Source organism: Delphinus delphis, chromosome 15 (assembly GCF_949987515.2).
Source record: "Delphinus delphis chromosome 15, mDelDel1.2, whole genome shotgun sequence".
Classification (NCBI taxonomy): Eukaryota; Metazoa; Chordata; class Mammalia; order Artiodactyla; family Delphinidae; genus Delphinus; species Delphinus delphis.
Window position 1 is genome coordinate 37405474 of NC_082697.1, and position 12028 is coordinate 37417501.

At 45.2% G+C, this 12028-nt stretch overlaps 1 protein-coding gene across 1 annotated transcript in view; it reads left to right on the plus strand.

Annotated features, from left to right (window-relative positions):
* The window catches only part of SLX4IP (SLX4 interacting protein), a 181776-nt gene that overhangs the window by 166795 nt on the left and 2953 nt on the right, over window positions 1–12028 (plus strand).

Below are 12028 nucleotides of genomic sequence, written 5' to 3' on the forward strand. Positions count from 1 at the left end.
TTTCAGCACTAAACTGAACACTTCTCTTAAGTCAAGCTACTGTTTAATGTTAGAGAATCCTCCTTCTAGTTTATGAGTATAAAACTGAAATGCAAATGAGTCTAAAGAAGCAATAAACTGCCCTAGCCTCGGTTATTTTTAGCTCGGCTGTCATATTTCTCAGCTGTGCGTAACTGAACCTCTGTGGGCCTTATTAGCCCTCCTCTCAGTCAAGGGGGAGGGTATCAGATTATCTCAAAAATACTTTCTCACACTGAATTTCTATCAGAGAAAGCAGATGAAAATGTAGCTAAATAAAAACCACAAAATGATTTTGCACAAAAGAGCATTTTACTCACAGCTTTAAAAATTGTGATTGAAAAAAAAAAAATTTCAGGGGAGAGTTATAGTTTAATCTTAGGAAAGATAAATAGAAATTATAAGGAAACATTTCAGTCCTTAAGTTTTTAGACTAGAAGAAATAAACAACAATTTGACTGTGCACTAACTTCTGTACCCTGATGACAGAATTATTTAGCTTCCTTGAGGAAACTTCTGTGTAAGTTTAAAACAGATCATTCAAGAGAGGAACTCTTTTTTTTGTACCAAAAGAATTAAATAAGTAGTGGATGATTTTTCTAGGTTTTTCTTACTGTATCGTAGACTTTAAGAATCCATTCTTCTTATCTTATTGTATTTCCTAAACAATGCTAGTGATAAATTACATGGAAGCCATTAACAAGAGATTCCTGTAGCACTAGGCAAATTTCCTTGAGTGGGAAGAGGTCATTTCCATATTTTGCATTTCCCACAGTGTTCTGAACTTAGTTTTTTACTTAATAACTGCTTACCAAAATTGTACATGTTCATTGTAGAAAAGATTTTAGAAACTAAAATTTACCCACGACTCCCAACCCAAAGATAACCTGTTAATGATCTAGTCTGTACTCCTGTGTAGTTCATACTTGATAACTAAGTTTGGTCTGTATTTATTTTAACTAGGACCCACTCATTTGTGAATTGTCTGTTTATGTCAGTTTTTTTATTGGTATTTTTGTATTTCACAAACTCCTTACTATATAAAAACTTCTTACGTAGTAAGGAAAATAACTTTCAGTGAGTTTATCATTTACTTTTCAATTATGTGACGTTTTTGCTGTGTGGTAGGTGTCTGTGTCCTCAGCCAGGCCTGTAGTTGGGCTGGATAAGGATGGGAACTATAGCGGCATCCATCACCTGCCTGCCCTTCCCTTGTGTGGACTGGCAGGTGGATGATGCAAACGAAAATGCTTCAGGGCAGGAGCCTTGGGCGATGAAGATGCTCTTGGTTGGTCTGGCCTGTCTAGAATAGTTTTTCTAGACAATGACAGAGATCATAAGAAAATTTTTTCTCAGGGGCAATCATTTTCTTTTAAGATCAACTATCCTTTGCTTGTATGTTACAGTAAACTGAGGTTTTGTTCTCCCTTCCTAATAATAAAATTCTCCCAAACGATTAGCCAGCAGTACTTGTGAACAAGATGTCTCCTGGCCCCCATCTCCAGCCCTCCAAAGGAACCTGCCCTTTGCTGAGTTAGAACAGGTAGAATAGATAAGTTAGGGTAGGGCATATCTCGGTTAGAATAGTTAGATAGGGTAAGTTAGAATAGGATGTATCTGGGGCCTCTAATCCTTTGTGCCTTTTCCCCATAATGTGCCTTTCCTGTGAGAAGCCTATAATCTCCCTTTGATGACTACTTAGATAATCGATTGAATTAAGCAAAACATGGCAGGGAATAGAACAAGTGAAAAAGGAATCAAGTGAAATTACAAGACTTGACTTTGACCACTTTCTCTCCCCTCACTCACTTGATGACCTTGGACAAGTCATTTGGCTTCTTGGAGCATCCATCCCCAGACTTACTAAGCAGAAGTAAAAGTGATGCCTGCCATGCAAGCCTTCCCAAGGATCAAGTGAGATGATCAATACAAAAATGTAAACTCTAAAGGGCCAATGCAATATTAATTGTTATTATCACCATCATTCCCATTCTTCCCCAAACAGGAGTTAATTTAAATGCCATTAAACCAGAGTAGCAGATAGCTAAACACCTTACCCCCTGTGCCAGAAATGAGAAAAATACTTGCACATGTGATTTTCTCAAGAAGCTCAACACTCTCATTTTTCATCTCCATTTGCCAACCCAGCTTCATTTTGCAACTATGAAAACTGAAGTACCAAAGAGTTAAGTGACAAAACCCCATTTTGGCAGCAAGTCAGTGACGGACAAAGGGGTACAACAAGAGCGTAAACTCAAGACCTCCTGCGGGAGCTCTGTTAACCACCATCCAGGGGAGGAGGAGGTAGAGTAGAGACCACCGGTTAAAACGCCTTTCATTTCCAGTAGCTGCCGGTATACTCCCAGTGAGACATTGCTTTGGAGGAAGGACCCAGTCACTGCTCTGAGGTACAGAGGAGCTGGGAACCAGCAGATCTCTCAGGCCAACTTCCTAAAAGCCACACGGCCATGAGAACACCCACGGCGATAGCACAGACGGAGTCGACGTGCAAGGGGATTATGTTGGGAAAGTTCACTAGTACACAGATGATTTAGAATTCGGTGCTCATTTTCCCAAGGAAGCAATGCCATAAATGGGGCGAGGTTCCCAGACGAGTCCACAGAAGTCTGTCACTATCATGAGATTGGAGACTTGGAAAGGGGGTCTCCCTGTCTGTGTCTGAGGGAGATGGGAAGAGCTGTTCCTTCTGCATCCCTGGGCAGAGGGCCAGTTCTGAGCAGAATTGTGAAATCAGACAGTCATCTGTGGTGTCTTTGCTCTGACTCTCACGCCTCTTCCCACCGGCAACCAGGGCCACACTGGGCCCTCCCTGGCCAGTCCTGCCACCTGCCTGGCTGCCCTGCACATTTACCCACCTCTCTCCTCTCCCATCCTGTCCAGACCCACAAGCTCGGCCATGGGAGATGTCAGGGAAAAGATCACCACCACGAACGATGGGCTGGCAACCTTCCTGTGGGTGTTGGCGTTTTTCAACCACAGGCCTCTGAGGGAAGGTATTTTTGAATAAGGAGACCTCCAAGGGTTGGGGTAGTTCTGCCTGGGGTAATTGCCATTAAGTTTCTCTCTATTTTTCACAGCTATTTCCCTTCAGCTTTTAAACTGGGCATTATTAACCTATGATTCATTAATTATCTGAAATTTTTTTAAAGAGTGGTATGTATTTTTATGTTTTTCTGGCCAGAGTGAAATAGCTCTCTTCAGTTCTCAGAGTGGTCAGTGAGTGCTCTCCCTTCTTAAGAAGCACTGGTCCCAAACCTACAAATTCTTTCAAGCACCCAAGTTTTCTCACAGTTGTGTGGCACCAGAGACTCAACTGTGGGGCCCAAGGCTGTTTAGGATTTATTTTTAGGTTCTCGAGGGTTAGGTAAGTGTACACTGGAAAATCCCTATGAAATGTGTACTTCCTGCAAGATCACTTCCTTGATTTTTTTTTTTCACTGATTTCATTTTCAGGTTAACATTCTTTTCAACTATTTTATTGGTACTTCCCTAGATCTGCACAAGATAGTTTCACAGTCATCAATTCAGAAGGAATGAAAACTTAAAAAAAATTATTTTTAAAAAACACACTAGGGGGGCTTCCCTTGTGGCGCAGTGGTTGAGAGTCCGCCTGCCGATGCAGGGGACACGGGTTCGTGCCCCGGTCCGGGAAGATCCCACATGCCGCGGAGCGGCTGGGCCCGTGGGCCATGGCCGCTGAGCCTGCACGTCCGGAGCCTGTGCTCCGCAACGGGAGAGGCCACAACAGTGAGAGGCCCGCATACCGCAAAAAAAAAAAAAAAAAAAAAAAAAAAAAAAAAAAAAACACTAGGGTATCTGCTGCTAACCCAAGTGGCAGCATCATCAGCAAGGCTGTGCTCCTCTTCCCCTTAGAGACTTGTCCTTTCATGGGAGGGCAGAGAGATGGAGGGCCTGTGGGCCAGAGGACCCTAGTGAAGCGCAAAGCTTGTCCCTTGGGAATTGGGCAGATGGCATGGCCTCTTGGGTGTCACTTTCCTCATCTCTGTTATAGGGGAGGTCATGTCTGCCTGGTGGGTGTCTCATGAGGACTGGTCCCTATACCGAGTGCTTTGTCTGCGGCATCTCAGTACAGACGTCCTCCATCGTTATCACCTGCAGAGAAAACGCCTTCAGGCCACGGTGGGATTCTTGAGATACCACTTTCCTTTTCTTGTACCTCTTTTTGCTTTGGTTCCTTTGAGCCAATGCACACATGTATGTTTCTATACTTTCTTTTAATTGTTCGTGACTACTCTGTCCCATCTGTTTTGTCCTTTTCACTTCCTTCACTTATTAAATATCAAATAATTTAAGAAAATCTTAGAAGTCAAATTTGGGAAAGAGAGACCTCTTCATTTTAAGACGTGTGGTTTCTGCATGACCAGGTTGCGTCACCGTCTAAGACTGTGGTCACTGTCGTATTTCAGGCTCTACTTGGGCTGCTTTTCTGTGAGCAGCTTCTTTTGTGTCAGGTCACATTTCACCATGCTGACACTCCTGGAAGTCATCAGGCATCACACTGAACTAGGAGGAAAACTTTTCTTTCTGCCTTATTATTACAAGGTCATGAAGAACTGAAAGTAGTTCCAGTTTTTTACTTTAATATTAGTATTTGCCCCTCCCCCAAATAAGCTGATAATATATTATCTTTGTGCTGCTTTTATAGTTTGCAAAAGGCTTTTAGTTTTGCCGAGTGTTGTCACATACAATAACTTGTTAAGTGCAACAAACCTGAGAAGAGATGGTGTCAGTCTTGAACCTTTTAGTTTTCAAGGGACAGGAAGGCCAGCTTTAAATGGCTTAGGAAGAAAAGGGAGGTTTTTGGCTCATGTGCCTCAAAAGCCCAGAGATCAGAGGACAGAGACTTCCATCAGGACTGTTTCTCACCATCTGTTGGCATTGCCTTCCACTGTTTGGCTTCATGGTCAGCCTCCATGTGGTGGTTGGTCCTGGTGGCTGCAGGTTCATGGGAAAAGAGAGCAGGCCCCTTCCTGGGCCACTGTAGCCCATGCATCTCTATGAGGCTCATGAATTCTGAACTCCGATTCGCCTGGCCTGGGTCACAGGCCCACTTCTGGAGTCAGGCTTGGAGATGAGTCCTCCTGAAAGGCATGGACTTTGGATGGACAGTGGGGACATGACTCCCTAAAAGAAAATCTGTGTATTGTTTCCAGGAGATGGGTGAGGGCCCACTATATAGCTATTATCACCTCCCCCCCATTTTTAAAAATAGATGAGGAAACTGATGTTCAGAGAAGATAAGGGGCTTGTCTAGATGCCACAGTGAGATAATGACCTAGGGAAGCTGGACCCACGGACTTCGGGCTCAGTGTTCTGTACTCTTCCTCCATCTCCATCTCTAACCAAGATGGCAAATTGACCCCCTGGGCACAGTGGGGAGAGTGCTGCACCAGGGCCAGGCCTTCTCGACTCAATCCTGCCCCCAGCTAAATGTGTGGCCTTAGACACTTAATCTCCTGGGTCTCGTTCTGTCAAATAGGGACACTACCTGTCTGCCAAATACTCAGTGAGGCCCCAGTGAGATGTGGGGAAAGAATTTAATCATGTAAGTTTCCTACAGATGCAAAGCATCCTTCGCCTTCTTATAAACCCATGTGGTCTGCGCAGGTGTCAGATTTTCTTTCACAACAATGTCAAGAAAACGTGCTCAATGCTTTCCAGTTTCCAAAGTGTGTTTCATACCTCTTGCTGCATTTAACTTCCCCAAACAATCATGAACCAACTATGAGGGGCTTAAGGAACTGGCTCTGGGACAAGCCACCAAGTGGTGCTATTCCTTGGCCTCTGTCCCCTCACCTCTGTGCTCCACCTTGCATCCCAGGAGCGCTAACCTGATGTGATCAGTTCTGGGTGTGTCGTTCTGAGCAGATGTGATCACAAGGAATTCAGATACAGTCACATTATGAATGTGATTTAACGGCTATGTATTCTAATATTCTATGGATTACTTTTAAAATATCCTGGTTGGGTTATTAGCTGTTTTCATTTGGAGTAAACAAAACAGAATCAGAAGAAACTCATGTATATAACCATGAGAAAATAGATCCAACTCTCAAAAGATAAAGACTGAGAGTACCATGTTACTGCATTAAGTGCTTCTGTGAGAAAAATCTTAACAGCACTGAGGATCTTTTTTTTTCCCCTTCTCCCGTTACTGCCTTCATATCTGGCAGAATGTTCTACAATCCTGGAAACAAGAGTTTGGCGGGATAACTTCTGCCATACCTTCCACCCAGGGCTGTAAGGGGGGCCAGTGCAGCAGGCTGCGGCAGGCAGTAGCTGGCCTGAGCTGTGACACTGGTGCCCACACAGGGTCAGCTGACATCATGGCCCCCAGGATCTATCCACCCTGGACTGATACTGATATCCTGGGGGCCTGCAGCCAGGTGCCAGGGGACTGGCAGCAACATGTTCCCAAGAAGCCATGCTGTCCGATGAGCAGTGGGATTGCATTCGTGCTGCTTGTCCACGAATGCAGCGCGGTAATAAGAAAACTCCCTGCCTCCCCAAGTTGTTTTGAGGGTGTCATTGGTGAATACATGCAAAGCTTCTGAAACAGTGCCTGGAACTCAGTTGCAGGTTGACACATGGTGGCTGATCACATCCCACCAAATATGCCTGTTGCAGAGTCATCCCAGACTCACCCTCCATTACCCACCGTGCCCAGTCCAGCTACCACCCAGTTTCTCTGCTCCCCCTTTACTGCAGAACTCTCCAAAAGCATTGTCCGCACCCATGCTGGCCAGTACTGTGGCCACTGGCCACATCTGGCTATTAAGCATTTGAAGTGTGGCCGGTCAGAAATGATATACTAGAAGTGTAGAATCCACCCCAGACTTCAAAGGCAGTACGAAAATATAAACTCTCTCAATAATTGTATATGGATCACGCGTTGTAAAGGTAACATTTGGAGTTGAATAATGCATTATTGAAGTCTAATGTCACCAGTTCCCTATTACTTTTTCATGGGTCCCTGGAAGATTTAAAGTCACCTGTACAACACAGGTCATATCTCCACTGGAGAGTGCTGGGCTCCACTCTGCCTCCACTTCACTCTTGGACACATTCCAGGTATGCTTGGGTCCCAGCGCTTCACCAAAAATAGCTTTCGTCAAGTCACCTTCCACTGGTCAGTTTTCACTCCTGAAGGCTCAGCAGCTTTTGACACGGTTGTCACTTTTAACGAAGCCATTTCTCCTCTTGCCTCCAGGGACACCATGTTATGTTGACTCTTCTCTTTCCTCACTAACGATTCCCTTTTAGTCTTCCTTCCTGAATCCTCGTCTTCTCAACTTCTTTTTTCTCATCCAAACGCACTCCCACTGGAGCTCGTCCAGACAGATGCCTTTAAATACCGTCTCTGTGGACTTCCCAGCTTTGTGTCTGCAGACAGAACTCTTCCTAGAAGCTGTAGCTTAGCCACCTGCTCAGCATCTCCATTCTTCATCCAGGACAGCTCTTAAAGCTTACATACCTAAAATGCATTTCTCGGTTTAACTTCCCCAAGGCCGCCCCCCCCCCCAGTACTTCCTGTATTGGTAAAGGGTGACTTCCTTCATCCGGTTGTTTAAAGCACGGATCATGGAGTTATCCTCGACTTTTTTCTTCCGCTCACTCTCTATATCCAAGCCATCAGCTTATTCTGTTGGGTCTCCCTTCAAATTGTATTTCCAGTCAAACTACTTCTCACCACCACCTGCCTCCTCCAAGACCCACCATCCTTGAATGGACCATTGCAGTATCCTCATCACTGGTCTCCCTGCTTCCACCCTTGTCCCTCTGTTATACCCAAGGTGATCCATTTAAAATACCAAGTCACTTTTCTTCTTGGAACCTTCCAATGGCCTTACCATCATCAACACACACACACACACACACACACACACACACACACACGCACGCACCTCTTACCTGCTCCCTGACCCCTCCCCAGGTTTGAAATGCTCTTTTCAGGTGCTTGTGCAGCCCATCCTCCACTCAGGTCTGTGGGTAGAGCTTACCTTGTTACCTCCCATAGCCTTCCCTGACCACTGTATGTAAAACTGCACCCCAGCAACCCTTTAGAGGTTCATTTCTCCTCATAACATCATCACCACCTGACATTGTATGATTTTTTGTTTGTTGTCTTCCCCACTGGGATGGAGACTCCATGAGAGGAAGAACATTTTCTGAGGGTCCATGTCCGTCTCTGCAAGGACCTCAGACAATGCTTGGTGCAGAGTTCAGTGGTGCCTGATTGGATGACTCTGCTTGGTTTTCAATTCCGTGCCCCTAAGAACAGAAGTTTAACTCTGCCGGGTATCAGAATCACTTGGGAACTTGCTAAAATGTGCGTGCCCTGATCCCACCACCCTCTCAGCCCCGAAACCCAAATGCAGTAGATTCTGGGGTAGAATCCTGGACATTTTTGAACAAGCTCCGCAGGTGATTATTTTTTTCTTTTTTTTTTTTTTTTGCGGTACGCGGGCCTCTCACTGACGTGGCCTCTCCCATTGCGGAGCACAGCCTCCGGACGCGCAGGCTCAGCGGCCATGGCACATGGGTGCAGCCGCTCCGCGGCATGTGGGATCTTCCCGGACCGGGGCACGAACCCGTGTCCCCTGCATCGGCAGGCGGACTCTCAACCACTGCGCCACCAGGGAAGCCCTCCCCAGGTGATTTTGATGCTGCATACCTGGGCCGCTCTCTGCCCGATGCTGCCTTGGCGTGCCAGTTTACATCTGTGTACCTGCTGCTCTGCTCTCTTGAGCTTTGTTTCATGCACATCAGTAGTCCTTGAATCACCTGGGAGCCTAAATATAGATCTCCTAGCCCCACCCCAGATCTTGTGACTCAGAACTTCCAGGGATGGGTCCCAAGAATCAATATTTTTGAAAATCCCTCTGTGCCTCTGATAACAGCTAATCTTCCCACTAGCCTTTGGGAGGCCTGGGTATGTTTTATGGACTCCTTGAGGAGGATAGAAACTTAAGAGCGGGTATTTTTAATGTCTTTTTTAGGCCACCTTCACTCCCCATCCCTCATTAATCCAACAGTGTTCTGTTCAGAAGTAGTACTCAGTAAGTCACTGTGGAGTGAATGAATCCTTGATTTATCCACAATTGCAACTTGCTTTGTAACTTGAACATCCACTAGTATTTCTAACTACATTTCAACCCAGCTCATTCTGGTGGGTATTCTCTTTGTAGTCCTTTCTGTCCAGGAATTTAAAATATGTTTCCCAGGTCAGACCAGACAGCATTGGGGGTAATACCCACCCCCATCACCCTTAGACACTCACCTGCTCTGCCTCCCCATTGGACCTGTGCTGGGGCACATGGGCTTTGGCTGTCGTTGACGTGCGGTGCATCCACTGGTTTCCAGAGCATCCCCAGGAATGGAGGCGGGCCTGACCCCTTGCTCTGGGTGCCTGCCTGGGCTGCTCAAGCTGCTGAGGAGGGTATCTCCCTAATTAGACTTCTGGGGCCGGTGGCCTTGCTCCACTTCGGTTTGGTTGCTCCCTGGAACTGTATATAGACACACCTTTACAGGTGGACGTTTTTATTTTATTTTATTTTTAATTAATTTATTTCATTTATTTATTTTTTGCTGTGTTGGGTCTTCGTTGCTGCATGCGGGCTTTCTCTAGTTGCGGCGAGCGGAGGCTACGCTTCGTTGTGGTGCGCGGACTTCTCATTGCAGTGGCTTCTCTTGTGGAGCACAGGCTCTAGGCGCGTGGGCTTCAGTATTTGTGGCTCACGGGCTCTAGAGCTCAGGCTCAGTAGTTGTGGTGCCCGGGCTTAGTTGCTTCACGGCATGTGGGATCTTCCCGGGTCAGGGATCAAACCCGTGTCCCCTACATTGGCAGGTGGATTCTTAACCACTGTGCCACCAGGGAAGTCCCTACAGGTGGCCATTTTTAAAACCAAAACCAAAAGTATTACCAAAGGTAAATAAATAAATGGGGGGAGAGGTGACCAGGGAAAGATAGTTGCAGCATTTTCTTCCTTAGCTAGACTCAGAGCTAGAGTCCAGGTTGTGAAGAATCGTTGATGATTGATGCTGACCCATAGCAATCCTCTTGGTTAACCCGTTTCTTAAATCCTGAGTCCCCGTGCAGTGCTCACTCTGGACTTTGGATGGCCTGCCCATAGCCTTCTTGAATATGTTGGGTTTGTCTGTACTCTTTGCAGAAGATGTCAGGGTCGTTAGTCACACAGAATCGGAAAAGCAGCAGTGTCATCCGGGTAAGCCCTGGAGGCACTTGCCACCTCAGCCTTAAGACTTTTGCTTCTGTATAAGCCACGGTTGCATTTTGATGCCAGATGTGAGAAGCCATTAGTAATCAGGACAAGTCCCTTGGGAAGTCCTGCTCCGAGGTGGTAGCTGCTTCCTCTGGAATACTTGTTTGGGGGGCACCGGAGGCTGCGATTTAGTGACAAAGGGGAGTGAATTAACCCTAAAATGTAAGAGTGAGAGATTTCTAATGAGATCGGACAGTTCAAGGGCTGAAGGAGTCTAATCTCCTTTCTCCCCTGCCCACCCAGTCTTCATACAAATGTAAATATGCCTCCTTCAACAAATTGCCAAATGTGGTTTTAATTTGGAAGCCGGAGGCTCTGCCTCACCTTTTTCTTTGTTCTTTTTCTTTTCTTTCCTTCTTTCTTTTTTTTTTTTTTTAAACACGAAGTCACAGGTTTTGTATGTTTTGAGCTGGACATTTCCTTCTGTCACACTGTCACTCTTTCTGTTGTTGTTTTCTTCCAAGGACATTTCCCCCATTGTTTGTTGTCAGAGGACTTCGGGAGGAGAGTCGATTGTCCTTTGTTTTTTAGAGATGTTTTTGAAGTTCCCATAGGAAATGCAGAGTGCTCTCTAAGCTTAAAAAATATATAAATAAATAAATAAAGGCAGCGGTTGAATCGAATATGAGATGCAAAGAGTGTCACTATCACAGCATCATATGTTATGTGGTCTGTGCAGTATCCATTGTTGTTATTTATGACCCTGTCTGCCTCCATTGTGGACTTCTTCCAGCCTTGGGGAATTTACATCATTCCTAATAGCAAAAGGCTTTCTGGTTCCCACAGAGTTGTTCAAAGCCTGACTCATGCTCCTTATGTTAATTGTTCAGCTCTGAAAATACAGCACTTACAGGGTGTGGTTGTAAGGGGGAGATCTACTGTACTTATAGGGCATGTTTAGAAGTGTTTCACACATAAATCTCAATCTCTTTCTCTGTCATTTAACTTTTAAACTAGTCCTTTTTAGTCATCTAGTAAGTCTTAGGGAAAAGAAAAGGGACAAGCATCAAAATGCAGTATAATCCAATAAAACCTATTGTATTCTATTCACTGACTCTTCAAACTGACTTGGGTCATAACTGGACATGACCCTGAGTGACATTGGTCCAGGTCTGAACCATAGGCAGAGTTAGTGAGAGCTAAAGGCTGGTACTTAGTGGCTCAGGGCAGTGATTGTACGAAGCTCATGGCATCACTCTGTGGGACACCCGGGCATCACACTGCTGGCTGCCGCCTACCAGGCTCTCTGGGGCTGTCATTCTTAATTCCAGTGTAGGTCTAAAGCTAGGACCTACTGGTACCTTACCAACACCATTCCTTGTAGCAGCAACATTTTACTGTGGAATTGGCTGGAGAAGGGTACTTAGAAACGTACCAGAAAATAAAAGAAGTTAACACCTTTTCTGAATGATCTACATGCTAACAAAAAGGAAACAACTTTCCAAAAGTAAGAAATGGGTCAATGTTGGTGATGGTTGGGAGGTTTTTACGTTTTATAATTGCTTCCTTATGAAGCTTCCATGGGAATATATAAGGATAGATAGATAGATTACCTAAGAATTATCTAAAACCATGTTAGTGCTGTCAGTTTAAGGAAAAAAAAAAAAATCTCCCAGTTTTTTAGTAACCAAGATTACAAACTCCAGTTTTCAAAGTACCCGTATTGAAAGGCTTAACTCTTGACA